This window comes from Dasypus novemcinctus, chromosome 1 (assembly GCF_030445035.2).
Source record: "Dasypus novemcinctus isolate mDasNov1 chromosome 1, mDasNov1.1.hap2, whole genome shotgun sequence".
Lineage (NCBI taxonomy): Eukaryota > Metazoa > Chordata > Mammalia > Cingulata > Dasypodidae > Dasypus > Dasypus novemcinctus.
In genome coordinates this window covers 73,790,184-73,805,129 of record NC_080673.1, presented here as the reverse complement: position 1 = coordinate 73,805,129, position 14,946 = coordinate 73,790,184, and the positions used below count along the sequence as shown (strand labels likewise).

The 14,946-nt window shown below is 35.9% G+C and overlaps 1 protein-coding gene and 1 pseudogene across 1 annotated transcript in view; one reads left to right on the top strand and one right to left on the bottom strand.

Annotated features, from left to right (window-relative positions):
• Nucleotides 1-12,036, bottom strand: part of LOC101419916 (isoamyl acetate-hydrolyzing esterase 1 homolog pseudogene) — a 43,173-nt pseudogene extending 31,137 nt beyond the window's left edge.
• Nucleotides 1-14,946, top strand: part of LOC131277892 (endogenous retrovirus group K member 6 Gag polyprotein-like) — a 422,186-nt gene that overhangs the window by 343,220 nt on the left and 64,020 nt on the right. The window lies entirely within an intron of this gene.

Sequence of the window (14,946 nt, the reverse complement as noted above, 5' to 3'; positions counted from 1 at the left end):
GGTACCTTTGTTACAATTGATGAAAGAATATTAAAATAGTTCTATTAGCCGTAGTTTACATTAGGTAATTTCCACATATACCATCCTATTATTAACACCTTATATTAATTGTATATATTTGCTATAATTCATAAAAGAACATTCTTATTCTTGTACTATTAAGCCCAGTTCATCATTCACAACAGGTTTCACTGTGTTATACAGTCCCATGTTTTGTCTTCTAACTTTCATTCTAATGACATACACAATGCAAAACTTACCTTTTCAAAGACATTCACAAACATAATTCAGCATTATTAAATACCTCACAATAATGTGCTACCATCACAACTATCCATTTCCAAATCTTTACAATCAACCTATATAGAAATTCTGTACAAATTAAACATCAGCTCCTCATTCTCTATTCCAATCTATCTATTGGTAACCAATGTACTAGATTTTAACTCTATGAGTTTGCTTATTATAATTAGTTCATATCAGTGAGATTATACAATATTTTTCTTTCTGTGCCTCACTCATTTCACTTAGCATGATGTCTTCAAGTTTCACCCATGTTATCACATGCATCAGGATTTCATTCCTTTTTACGGCTAAATAATATGCCATCATATGTAGATACCATATATTGTTTATCCATTCATTGGTTGGCAAATACTTGAGATGCTTATATGTTCTTGCAATTGTGAATAATACTATTATAAAGACTGGTGTGCAAATATCTATTAAATATTAATATAAATATAAATATTAAATATTTATGTATATTTATATAAAATATTTATATAAAATATAAATATTTAAAAAGTCCCTGTTTTTAATTCTTTTGGATATATATCTAGTAGTGTGATTGCTGTGACATGTGTTTAACTTTTCAATATAAGATTTCTGTGTTCCCTTCCACCAACAAATGTTGTTGCATGGAGTCAGCCAATTTGTCCTTCTCAGAATAGAGAAGTAAAAGGACTAAGCTTTGTCTACCTGCCTAAGGCCTATGTCAATGTATGATTCAAATATATCTTCTTTCTGCTCAGTTTATCCTTAACATGTGGCTCTTCTTCTAACATTTTAATAATCATTAACCTTAACCTTAAATCATTTTAAATTTGGAACTGAAAGATATTTAAACTGAACACAGTCAACAAAGGGTCTTCACAAGTGAGAGGGGCATCTTCAAATCTCAAGGCAAGTAAGAACCGTAGTGTTAGCAATTTATCTCACGTTGTGGTACCAGTAAACATTGACCCACGTAGTTGTGTTGGATCCATAGTGAGTAAACTTGCTCCAAACTTGTCTTTTCACTTTTTAAAATCTATTAGGAAAGAAAATGTTTAAAGAGAATCTTAAAAATAGTGAAAACATTTTATTTTATTTTATCTTATTTTATTTTTGAGTGGAGTGTAGTTTAATTGTCAATAGCAAGCCTTAGGACGTTTCAGGCAAAAAACAAATTAGATTGGCTTACCTTAGTATGTGAAAAAGGTGTTGATAAATCTTAAATCTTTACAAAAGAAAACATGGCTACTTTTTCAAAAGCAAAGCAATTTAAATAATAAGTAACACTCATATAGTGCTTACTATGTTCCAGGTACTGTTCTAGAACTTTATATATATTGAATTCTCACAAAAACTCTAAATGGTAGGTACTATCATTATTCCCATTTATAAATGAGGAAATATCAGGCCAGAGAAATTAAGTAACTTGCCTAAGATCATATAGTTAACAAGCAGTGGAGCTGCAATTTAAACCTAGGCATTCTGGCTTCAGAGTTCTGTTTTTAACTACTATGTCATGCATTTTTTTAGTTTATATTTTATTTTTTCTTACTTTGCACTATACACTGCTGTACTCTGCTATGTGGTGCTGCTACATATTCCTTAAAATATTGCTTTCTGTCATTTTTAAGTAGTAAATTGATTCTTCCTTCTTTTTCTGTTAGTCATCCACTCCCATAAATCATCAAATGATGAAACTACTGAATAGCAAAGTCAACCCTAACAAAGAGATTAAATGGTGATTTGGAAATGGATTTTGAGTGTTCTGCTTTTACTGGTAAGACTTTTCCTATCACAAGTGAGGTGTATCAGGACTTCTTTTCCTGTTGTTATTAAGTATTTGATTTTAGAATACTTAATTGTTCTGATTTCATTATCATCACTTGAAGTAATTGGGCTTTCCATTTAGGAAGGTCAGGTCAGGTTATCATGCTGTCTTCTTTGAGAAAGAGGATGCCGTATATTGACATGAAGATACTCCAGTTCATATTTCAGTATTTATCATTATAAAGTAATTTGAAAATTACCTGATGATGGTATGATTTGCAAGTAAGTCTGTCTAAAAATAGAAATAATAATAATGTTTAAATCATGGGTTGCTTTGAGGACTGAATGAGCTAATGCATGTTGAGTACTGGAACAGTGCTTAGTGAGTAGTCAATCAATGGTACCTATCCTTATTATTGCTGTTATTGTTCTGGATAGAGATGTTAGTCAACTGCCTGAGTATTTTGGTGCCTGTGACAGCTTTTTTTTTTTTAAGTAACGAAATAGATACCTGGATTTATTATTTTTTTAGCAGCTTTAAAACTTGAATTTATCTTTATAACAGCATATGGATTTATATACTACATAGGTTAATTAAGACCTATTAATGCCTGGATTTTGCCATCAAAGACCTTTCATTAGTGTTGGGGGAATGCTAGAATATGAGTTTTCCTTTATAGAAAATGGAGTCCCTAGTGCAGAAAGAAAAAAATGTCAGCATAAATATCTATACAGAAATAAGCATATGTACTTGAGGAATATTAACAATACTAACTAGTCAATCATCACTGATGCTTATGCCTTTCTCTCAGGTTATGACAGGCAGTAGGTAGATTTTATTTTCCCCACGGATGAAAACACCATAATTTTCAAAAAATTTCAGATCTTTCTGTCACAGTCAGTTATTTTCTAAGTAAATGCTGAAACTAATGACTTTAAAATGATCATTTTTAGACTTTACTTATTTAAATAATCTCTTGGCTACTAAATTACTATGTTGGATGAAAGTAGCTGGGTTTTGTTTTACTAATTTGTTTATATCAAAGTCTGTCACTTCAAAAAAAAACAATGACTTTAGACTGAAACAATTATGCCATCCCATTCTAAATAGGTCTGTGTTTCTCACTTATAAATTGAAAAGAAGGTGGGCCTAAATACAGAAAAAGTCATAATTCATTCTGAAATACCTAGACTGGCATTCAGATGGGAAAAAAATACAGCAAAAGGATACATGGAAACATTTACAAATGAGAAGAGATCTTACATAAAGGGATAGAATTCTTATGGACTGGATGGATTGATGCCCCCCCCACCCCCCCACACACGCTGATCTTTCTTCATGTCTAATCTAAATTACCTTTTCTTTCACTTCTACTGTCTTTATTGTTTAGAGTTAGCCTCCACAAAATGTTCCTCAGCCTCCAGCTTGCTCTGCTCAAGAACAGAATCCTATCACCATCTTGCCTTTAATTCCCTAGGTAGCAGGGTATTACTTCTTGTGAGTCTGGCATTTTACTGGAAAAGCGCTCTTCCATCGTGAATAACCAGGGTGACCACAACCTTGGTCTTCAAGAAGGGAATGTTGTGCTCCCCTGGGTTCATACCTTTTTCTGCAATTTCCTACAACACTGAGACCGGACATAACCTTTAATGGAGTTCATAAGTGATTAAGGGATAATGGAAAAAAGTACATCAAGAGAGTAAATGACAGCTACCATCCAGGCTCAGAGCCATACCTTGCTCCCAGACCACCTCCATGTGGGAGGGGCTGCTCACCTCCCACATGTGGGACTAGCTGAGCCATCTACATTTTTGGATATTGGACCAAACCGTTTTAAGCTTTTCTCCTGCTAAAGATTTGATGCTGAAATCTTCATTTTCTCTAATAAGATTCACATCTTTCCAGAATTTTTGACAAAAGGAATTTCCATTCTTTTTTGATAGGTATTCCGTGTGTGTGTGTGTGTGTGTGTGTATGTGGTCATGGTTACATCACTCTCACTCAAGGAGGTTTGCTCTGGCCCTCTGCCCCTAATGAGGCAAACATACAATTGTTCAATTCTAGCACATTTTCTAAAGTTGGATTATCTGATTTTATAAAACCTGTGGGAAGCTGCCTCTGGCACTAGTATTGTATCGGCCATCTTGTTACCAAACGCCATCTTAGATACTAACCCAGTTAGATTTCTATTCCCCCGTCCTCACTGAAGTAAGTTAAGTTTCTATTTCTCTTTACGCTACTCCCCCGGGCTCCGATTGGGCACTCCCTAAAGCACGCAAAAGTTTTTACGCGGAAGTTGCCAAACAATCATCTGCGCATGCGTGTGGCGCAAAAACTGAAACTCTAGTTACATAATCATTTACCAACACATGCGCTGTCATCAGTATGTACTACCTTCTTCCTTCCTAGTTATAAATACCCCTACCCTACCCCTAATAAACGAAGACTTGATCAGAATCCTATCTTGTCTCCATTCTTCTCTCGACTCCTGCCCCTACCCCTGATTCTTCCCACAGGCCCCTGGACTCGCCCCCGCCGGTTCAGGACAAAAACCCACAGGTAGGAAATAATCAAGTTCAATCTAGCCCACACCAAGCTCAGTCTAGTTCCTCTTGCATCTTATCACAGATTCAAAAAGTCTTGTCATCTAGACTCATGCAGGGTTACTTCACACATATATTTTTATACCACTTCATTTCATACAGAATTTGAGGCAGCTTAAAAAATATGGGCAATGTAATCAAAATAAGAAATCAAGCCAGAGAAAGCAATTATGGAAACAAAAGATGGATGAGAACAGTAAGAAAAACATTACACAGATATACACAGATAAATGCAATAACTTCATGTGTTTCAGACACAAATTGGGCCATGAGCTTTCTGTTCGGCAAAGAAAAAATGGAACCATGATTGTCAATTGTTGAAGTCTTTAAAAAATTCCTTGGACTCCACAAAGGGAACACTGAGTCACATACATTAGAGGAGTAAAATAGGGATCAGAGGAGATGATGTCATTACTAACATCGCTAAAATAACCTTACCAATTCTTACCTCCTCCTCCATCAACACTCTAGCCTAAGACTCCATCATCTCATACCTCGACTACATAAAACTGCCTTCTAATTAGTCTCCCTTGTGCTACTCTTATTGCTCATTATTTATATGTCAGCTTTTTAATAGTATCCTTTTCAAAACTTTAGATTCCATAAGTCCCCTATTTAATGGGAAACCCTTCCAATGGCTTCCTTTTTGCCTCAAAAGCCCTGCATGATACACTCCATTTACCCCCCAGAATCATCTCCAATCCCATTCCCCTTGCTTACTCAATGCTTCAGCAACACTGACTTTATTCAGTTCCTAGAATATACCAAACTTGCATTTCTTGAATCACTAAGTCCTGGTTCCACAAAGATGGTCCAAAGCCAGTGAAACATATTTTAGAATTTGTTGTGACAGTACTCCACTTTCAGGTGCCAAAACATTCTGATTATCCATTGCTGCATAAGCAACCACCCCAAGCTAGTAGTTTAAAACAACAAATACAAATCTTATCCATACACCAAATTATTTTTGAGATGAATCACTGATCTAAGGTAAAACTCAGAACCATAAAATCTCTAGAAGAAAATGTAAGAAAGTATCTTTGAGTCCTTGGGGAAGGCAAAGATTTCTTTAATTGGACACAAAAAACACTAGCCCTAAAAAGCCAACAAACAAACAAATATAAATCAAACTTCATAAAAATGAAACAATTTTGCTCATTGAAACATCGTTAAGAAGACATCAAAACATCAATAGACACACCACATACTGGAACAATATTAACAGTAGTTATGTCTGACAAAAAGTTGCATCAAGAACATGCTAATTAAGCCCAGAAATCAATAATAAAATATCCATTTAAAAAATAGGTAAAATATCTAACAGGTATTCAATAACAGAAAGTGTGCATGGACAGTAAATATGTGAAAATATGCTCACCATCACTAGGCGTTGGGTAAATGTGAATTAAAACCAAAACAACTCTTCTTCCTAGTTCCATTCTACTGTACTTCCCTTCCTGGAAACTTTAGCCCTCCAGGTAGTGCAGAGCACAATAGGCATCCAGGCCAGCAGAGAGAGGGGAGACTTGATAGCTCACAGAAGGGGATGGGAGCCTGGCAGGGTAAGGAGAGCACCCATATGGAGGGAGCCATGGTTAATAAATTAAAGCGTGAGTGGGGTGAATAGGGAGACCATGAGGGTGTAGTCAGCCCTGCATGGGAGTTTGGAGCCAAGTGCAGTGGGGACGGCATCCGTGTGTGGGAAGGGATCCTTGCAGATGGGTGATTGATTATATATGAAGAGATTACTCAAATAAGTAAATGTGTTAAGGAAATGGGAGTCAGCTTTCTTACTGTTGGACAAGGAGGTGGTAGCTATATGGGTATAGATAAAATTTTCAAAATGCACTGAACTGAATTCTTAAGATCTTCTAATTTTCTAATTAAATTCCACTAAAACTGTTTTTGTAATTGCTTAAGTCAAAGCCTGTGGGTAACCTAGGGAGAGTTAAAATAGGCTATCTATATCTTTCTCTAGCTGTTCAGGAGTCATTTTCCAATGCTCTCTCTAAGCAAAGAACACTTATATAAGGAGACTTCATATTATTGTGTCCTTGAGGTATTGATTCAAACAGTTAAAATAGATTTTGACTGATTAAAAAAACAAAGGAATTTATTTTCCTGTTTTGGTTGCTCACTGAAACTTCAGGAGAGCTGGAGAAGTAGGCAGGGAGGTTATATGACTGGAAATCCAAAGAATTGTTCCCGGTAACAGAACGGCGGCTGCCACTGGGCACAGAAGCAGCAGTTTGCAGCCAAGGATGTTGTGGAATTTAAGAGAAGTTCAATTATTTGAGTATAGAGAGGCCAGGACTCAGGAATGATTTTGAGAAGGAAAATGGTTTATTGACGGCCGGCCGGACTCGGGAGCTTTCTGTTTGAATCCCGAGCCCGGAACAAGATTTTCAAACGTCTTTTATACAGAGAGGAAAGGCCAAATCGTCCCTTTGTTTCAGTTCTCAATAGGCTTCAATTAGCATATATCTCTTCCACATCTTAGGTAAGCTTTTAGCAAGGACTCCAGACATTTTAGATAAGCCTTGGTTTTTGCATTTCCCCTAAATACTTAAAGTTTATAGCCCTTGCTTTGTTAAACATTTCCTGGGACTGGAGCCTGCTGGTCCCTAAGAGCAGGACTGCAGCCTCTTACCATTTCACACCCACAAGTCAAACAACTTAGTTATCTCTGAAGAGACAAAGAGCCTTCCACCCATAGCCCACATCAAGGAAACAGCAAACACTACTGCTTTCAGACACTGGTTATAGCTATGGTGGTTACTACCTAGAGTCATAATTGATTTTTCATAATACCTTCTCTTTGCCGTATTTTCAAATTCAGTTTGCAAAGAAAATGGTCAAGAACCAATTCCATAACTCTGATTAGCTGTCTGAATATAAAAATTATGAAGAGAGAAAGGAGAGTAAGAAAAGAGAAGCAAGATTTGTGGAAAGGTCTTTGATAGTAAGGAGTGGTAGAACGCTACCTCTTTCCTTTCAAACCCAATTTCTGTGGCACCACTCAGAGAACTTGGAATATGTTCCCTGCAGATGGCAGGCAGAAGTTGGGGCTTGATCCTGGCCTGAGTAAGCTAAAGTTACCTTGGCAGTACAAGTGGCTGGAGCAGCATTAGTTTGCCTGCTGAAGAATTTTTGAAGCAAGGGATTCATAGGGTACCTGTGGGTCAGTGGTAGAATAAATGCTCTGGACCCTTGAGTAGTGCAGAAGGGGTTGAAAGAGAATATCTAGAATAGAACAACATCCATCTGGGTCAATGGAATTGTGGAAGAGATTCTCCCACAGATTCTTCCACAAGAGAAGGAATTGGTTTTGTGTACTGGTCATACCCAGAGATGGGAGGAAAGCTTATAAGTGTTCATCAATCCTTCTTTATGAGCTGTGAAGGGAGGAAAAATATGCTAGATAGAGAAGAAAAGAAGCTAAGATTTTCCATCTCCCCTACCTGCTTCAGTTTTTCAGGATTCCAGCAAGAAACAGGCCTAAATAGTGAATGGGAGTATTTGACATTAAACTGATCTCAAAACTGTAGTTATTAAGTTAGAGTAGAAATTTCAACCTCAGAATTGATATTTATAACTGTTTATTATCAAAGAAAAGGATAAAAATATTGGGTCCACTAAAATTTTCTTCTAGGAGAAAGGAAAGTAAAAGTTAAATAAATTGAGGCAAGCATGATGGATTTTTAAAAAGCTACATTTTAATTATTAATATATGTATATGCCTGTATTAGTTATCTGTTGTTGTATTACAAACCGTCCCAAGAACATTGCTTAAAATAGCAACTCTTTATTATTTTTCAGAATTGTACCAATTGCCCGAGTCTGGATTCATTATTTGGCTGCATTCAGCAAGAGGGTTGGCTGGGACTCAGCTAGGGCAGCTGGGATGGCTGAATCTCTCTCCCTGCATGTGGTTTTATATCCTTAAGGAGGCTAGAAAGGGCATCCTCACATGGTTCAGGAATCCTCTGAGAGGGCAAGTGGTCATATGCAATTATTTAATCAAGTTTACATTTGTGTTACATTAACTCATAACCCGTTAGCCAATGCAATTTATATAGCTGAGTCCAGAGTTAAATGTACTTACCTACTTCCGAGCCCCCAAAGTCTCATCAGGCTGGATGTTTGTGATCTCATTAATTGCATCGTCTGAATGTGGACAAAGCTTCTTAGATATACCTCCTCTTGATACAGAGATCTGTGAATTTTTAAAAAAATGAGCTATCTTCTCCCCTCATATTATGTAGTGGCAAGACAGGAGCAAGACAATTAAAATAGCCACCCCCACCCAAAAGAGGGAGGAATGAAAGGCAGGTATCAGTCACTGGTCCACAGCTACTTTGAAATTTAGCTAAGCATATATTTTCAGGACTCCTATCTGGATACAAGGAACGTTTCTTATTGGAGTTCACTTCTGCTATGTGGGAACAATAGGCATCCTGAGTTCTTAACTCTGCCATCTGAGAGGACCTTCCTTTTCAACAAGAAAAGGTCTTTAGTTTGCCACCGAGTAGTTTTCTAACTAAAGAAAATCTGGGGGCCTAGAAACCTCTTTACATTTTAAATAGTCTCAGTGCCTTTTAGTCTAACCTGGCAGTGCTCTCACCAATTCCTTTCTCTTTGAGAGTGTTCTGTAAATCTTAAAAGCTTTTTGGAGTTCGTGTCCAAATGTCCCACAAGCCACATCCATAACTCTTCTCAAGATGGATCTCTCTACTTTGGATGTGTTAAGCATAGTAAACAGAAGAATGACTTCACAAAAGATGTCCACGTTTTAATGCTTGGCACCTGTGAATATATTGTTACATGGCAAAGGGGATTTGAAGTAGCAGATGAAACTAAGTTTGCTATTCAGCTGGTTTTAAAATAAGGAGATTATCCTGGATTACTCCAGTAGGTCCAATGTAATCACAAGGTTTTTTTTTTTTTCATTTTTTATTTTGCAACAATATCATACCTACAGAACAATAGCAAAAATAATATAAACCACATACAGAGAATGCCAAATACCCCCAATCAAGCTACTCAGATCCACCTACTTTTAATATTTTGCCACATTTGCCATATCATTATATTATCTATCTATATCTTTCTGTCTTTCTACCTACCTACCTATCTATCTATCTGTCTATCTATCTATCTATTTATCATCTACCTATCTAATCATGTATTTATCATCTTTCTATTTTCTAAACATTTAAGAGTAGGTTGTATACATTATGCTCCTTAGAAACTTAATACTCCCATGCACATTTCCTAAGAACAACAATATTCATGTATGTGACTATCTTAATTATGGTTATTAAATTCAGTAAATTTTACATTATATAGAGCTTATGGTCTATATTTCAAGTTTTTCATATATCTCAAAAATGCCCTTTTGGGTATTTTTCCCTCCATTATTAGATCCAGTCCAGGGTCTTGTTTTGCCTTTATTTGTTATTGTCTCTTTAATCTCTTCCTTTGTCTTTCAAATTATGAAAACATGTGTACAACATGAATTTTCTCACCTCAACCATTCCTAAGCAAAAAGTAAGAGGGATTAATCACACTCACAATGTTGTGTTACATTCACCACCTTCCATTACCAGAACACATTCATTACCCCAAATTGAACATAGTTATTACCCCCAATAGAAACTCTGCACCCCAAATGCATTAACTCCTTCCATCTCCATCTTCTTCCACCTGGTAACCTGTATTCTACTTTCTATGAATTTTCATATTGTAGCCATTTTATGTAAGTGAAATTATACAATATCAGTCCTTTTGTGTCTGACTTATTTTATGCAATCTGGTATCTTCAAGATTCATCCATGTAGTAGCATGTATCAGAACATCATTCCTTTTTAGGGTTGAATGATATTCCATTGTATGTACTATAATACATTGTTTATCCATTTATCTGTTGGACTTTTGAACTGCTCCTACCTTTAAGTTATTGTGAATAATGTTGCTGTGAACATTGGTGTTCAAATATCTGTCTGAATTCCTGCTTTTAAATCTTTTGGGTTCATACTGATAAATGGGGTTGCTGGGACATATGGGAATTTTATGTTTAACTATTTGAGGAACTGCCAAACTATTTTCCACAGTGGCTGCACTATTTAACATTCCCACCGACAATGTACTAAGGTTCCCATTTCTCCACATCCTAATCAATGCTTATTATTTTCCATTTTTATAATAACATTCTACTGGCTGTGAGGCAGTAAGTCATTGTGATTTTGATTTGCACTTCCCTAATGACTAATGATATTGAGCATTTTTTCATGTACTAATTGGCCATTTGTATATCTTCTTTGGAGAAAAGTCTATTCAAGTCCTTTGCCCATTTTTGTAGTGAAACTTTTAGGATTCCTTATTTATTTTTGTGCATATATACCCATTGTTTTCTTTTTGTTTACCATGAACTTAAATTAAACATCCTAAATCTTTAATAATCTTATTCAGTTGGATGTCAGCTTAACTTCAATAGCATACACACCCTATGGTCTATATACCCCTCCATTTTTCACTTTTATGTAGTTCTTATCATAAATTATGTATTTATACATTATAAGCCCCAGACTATTGACTTACCATTTCTTTTTATGCATTTGCATTTTAGATCCTGTAAGAAGTAAAAAGTGAGGTAAGAAACCAAAAATAAAGCAATACTGGCATTTATATTTACCCATTTTGTTACCTTCACTAGAGATCTATATTTCTTCATATGACTTCAACCTTTCCACATGAAGAACTACTCCTTTTAGCATTTCTTCTAGGGTCAGTCAAGTGATGATAAACTTCCTTAGTTTTTTTAAATTTGTGATTGTATTAACTTCTCCTTCATTTGTGAAAGACAATTTTACTGTATATAGAATTTTTGATTGGCAATTTTTTGCTTTCAGCACTTCAAAAATGTCATCCCATTGACTTCTTGCCTTTATGATTTCCCATGGTAAATCAGCACTTAGTCTTATTAAGTCTTCATTGTTTATACCACATGGACTTTCACATGTGGTTTTAAAAATTCTTCATGTTCTATATTTAGACGTTGATTATCATATTTCTTGTAAGGAGTCTATTTAGGTTTATCCTGTTTGGAGTTTGTTGAGCTTCTCAGATGTGTATATTCATGTCTTTTGCTAAATTTGGGATGTTTTTGTTTATTATTTCTTTAAATCTAATTTATGCCCCTTTCTTCTCCTTCAGAACTCCTGTAACGCTCTTCAGGAACTCCTGTCATGTTTAAGTATGGACCACAGATCTCTTATGCTCTGTACACTTTTTTTTTTTTCCCATTCTTTTTTCTTTCTGCTTCTGAGACAGGGTCTTTTCACTAGATTTACCTTCAAGTTCATTGATTCTTTCTTCTGCCATCTCCATTCTGTTACCGAGTCTCTCAGGAATTTTAAATTTCTGTTACTGTGACCTTCGGCTCTGTTTAGCTCCCTTCCACTATTTCTATGTCTTAATTGATTTTTTTTTTGTATTTATCATTTTCAAGATTTACTTTATTTCTTTTTCCATGATTTCCTTTAGCTCCTTGAACATATATAGGATCATTCATGTAAAACCTTTATCTGATATGTCCAAGCTCTTGTCTTCCTTGTTGATGGTTTCTATCTCTTTACCTTGTTCCTTTGCTTGAGCCATACTGCCTATTTCTTTATAAGTTTTATAATCTTTTGTTGTAACCTGGACATTTTTATATTTTAATGTGTTATCACTGAAATTTAGACACTGAAGAATCTCTTCCTTAAACTTATATCCAGCTAGTGCTATGACAGTGATTTCCTTGAATGCCAGGAAATAATAGAAAAAAAAGAAAAGAAAAAGAAAAAAAAACCACTTTCATTAGGCTTTGTGGATTGCCTTATGTGAAGTCTTTCCTTCAGAACTCATCTGTCCTAACAATAAGTTTTGATAATAGCCCAAGGCCAAAGCATAGGGTCCTCTTCCTCTTTTCTGTATGTGTTTCTTGTCTTGGGCATGCACACATGGCCCTATGAATAAGCAATTTACTTGGATCAGAAAGTACTCTCTTTCCTATGAAAGTGTTGCCTCACTGTCCTGGGCAATTGTACTGCATGTCCCAAATTAGCAAACCTTTGCCCCAGGTGGTGGAGATTTTGCTGTTCTTTTACAGCATTGTGTAGAAAAGCTCTGTAAGCTGACTTCTACATACAGGTCAAGTTCTGGTATGATGAGCCTCAATGAGTGTTCTGGTTCAGTCCTTCAGGTTGCCACCCAACAGACTGTCACAGATATATATGCTCCCAGTTTGAGCACAAGGGTTACTCTGCCTCTTCTAGAACCTGACCAGAAACGCTTACGGGGAGTATGACTATTTCAGTGCTGAGTTGGTGAGGAGGTAGGGGAAATGCTAGCAAAAAGTCCTCAGAGAACCTATCAGTTTTGTTGTCTTTTTCTTGATTTGGAACTGTCCCTGATACTGCAACCCTTTAACTGCTTTCTAGAACTTTGATAGAGATGGTTATGCCAGCTCTTGTTTGTTGCATAAAGCTTCTGTTCAGGGACAGAGCTCTGGAGCAGTTATTCCATTATCTTGGCCAGAAAACTTTAAACAATTTCTAAATGTGGAAGAAGGAGGCAGAATAATCAATGTCAGAGAGATAATATGTGAGAAAGACTCAATTAGACATTTCTACCTTTGAACTTAAAAGGGACCACAAGCCAAGAAATTCAGGCAGCCTCTAGAAGCTGAAAAAGGAAACATCTAGAGGATGTTATCCTCTAGAATCTCTAGAAAAGAACACAGCCCTGCTGACACCTTGATTTTAACCTAGTGCTTTCAACCTTCTGATCTCCAGACAGTAAGATAATAAATTTGTGTTGTTTTAAGCCGTTAAGTTTGATAATTCATTATAGCAGCAGTAGGAAAATAACGCATTATGCTGAATTTGGACAACATTCTTAAGCTTCCCCAAAATATTTTTGTTTACCTAAAAGCATCTACAAAGCATCTTAAATCATTCTGAGGTTTTAACGAGGCATTTTACAACCACATTCTTGATTTAATCTTTACCCTGAAGTCATACATTACTTTAAGAATCATTGGCTGGATGAAGGACTGAAAATATGAAACAATTTATTTTCCAATACAGCTCATATTTCTTCTAAATTTCTCCTTGCAAACTGAATACTTTTTTTTTTTTTTTTTTAGCTCATCTCTCTTTTCCTTTAGCATATCACACACAGCTAAGAGAAAGCCAAGGGGCACATACATCATTTTGCCAGGAAACCTTAGCAGAATCCCAAGTTCATTAGGTACATTTTCTATGTTTCAAGCTACTATAGTAATAACTCATAATTATTTCACTTTTATGAAGCATGGATCCCTCTTTTTCCATCCTCCATAATAATTTTTCTCTGTCTTTCCAGCCTCCACTAGCAGTATCTTTGCTGTACTTCCAGCCTTTGCCAATAGCCTTCTAGCTGCTTTTCCAACCTCTAACCTCCAGATCCCAAAGCCATGCAACTGCACTTCTACATATGAAGTTCTGTTTCAGTAATATACTGCCAATAACCCCCAAATGTGTTCTTAAAAAGAATAATTTACTATATTTTGCAACATTATACAGTACGTATATCATTAATACTTACAGAAATAACTGCTTTGCTTCCCTTTGACCCAAACCCCTTCAGCTGTGCAATGAGAGCACAGTAGGTAAAGTTCACATTTGCCTTGATCCGGAAACCTCATGTTTACATTTATGATAATATGAATAAATAAATATATTAAAAAATTATAATCTACTCCCTCATGAATTCTCTTCCCACAGTGACTCTAAGCTTGGCCATCTGGGCTGTTTTGGTCAAAGGGATGTCAAAGCACACTGTCCTGGCTGAACCAGCCCATAACCAATCCACCAGTAGAATGCAGTGACCAGAGTGAGCTCCAGTAGGACCAGCAGAAGCAGCTCTCAGCTAACCTACAAATACTTTAGGGGTTGTAAATCCAGAAACCATTCTCTCAAAATTATGATTCTAGCAGTTTATATAGTATTTCTTGCATAGAAGTCCTTCTCACATTTTGAGAGAGGGAGAGACAGTTTTCTCCCTAATATAAACAAATTCTCCTTTGGAAAAAAAGAGGTAGCTCCTTTGGTTCTCACCTTTGGAATGTAATACTTTATCTAGGGAAAGATAGAGTCTTCTGGTTTATAACCACTAGAAAGTATGAAAGTTTCTGGGTTTTATCTCCTTTTGATATATAATCGTATACCTCTGGATGTAAATATCCCATAATTTTCTCACTATTCAATCCTCTTA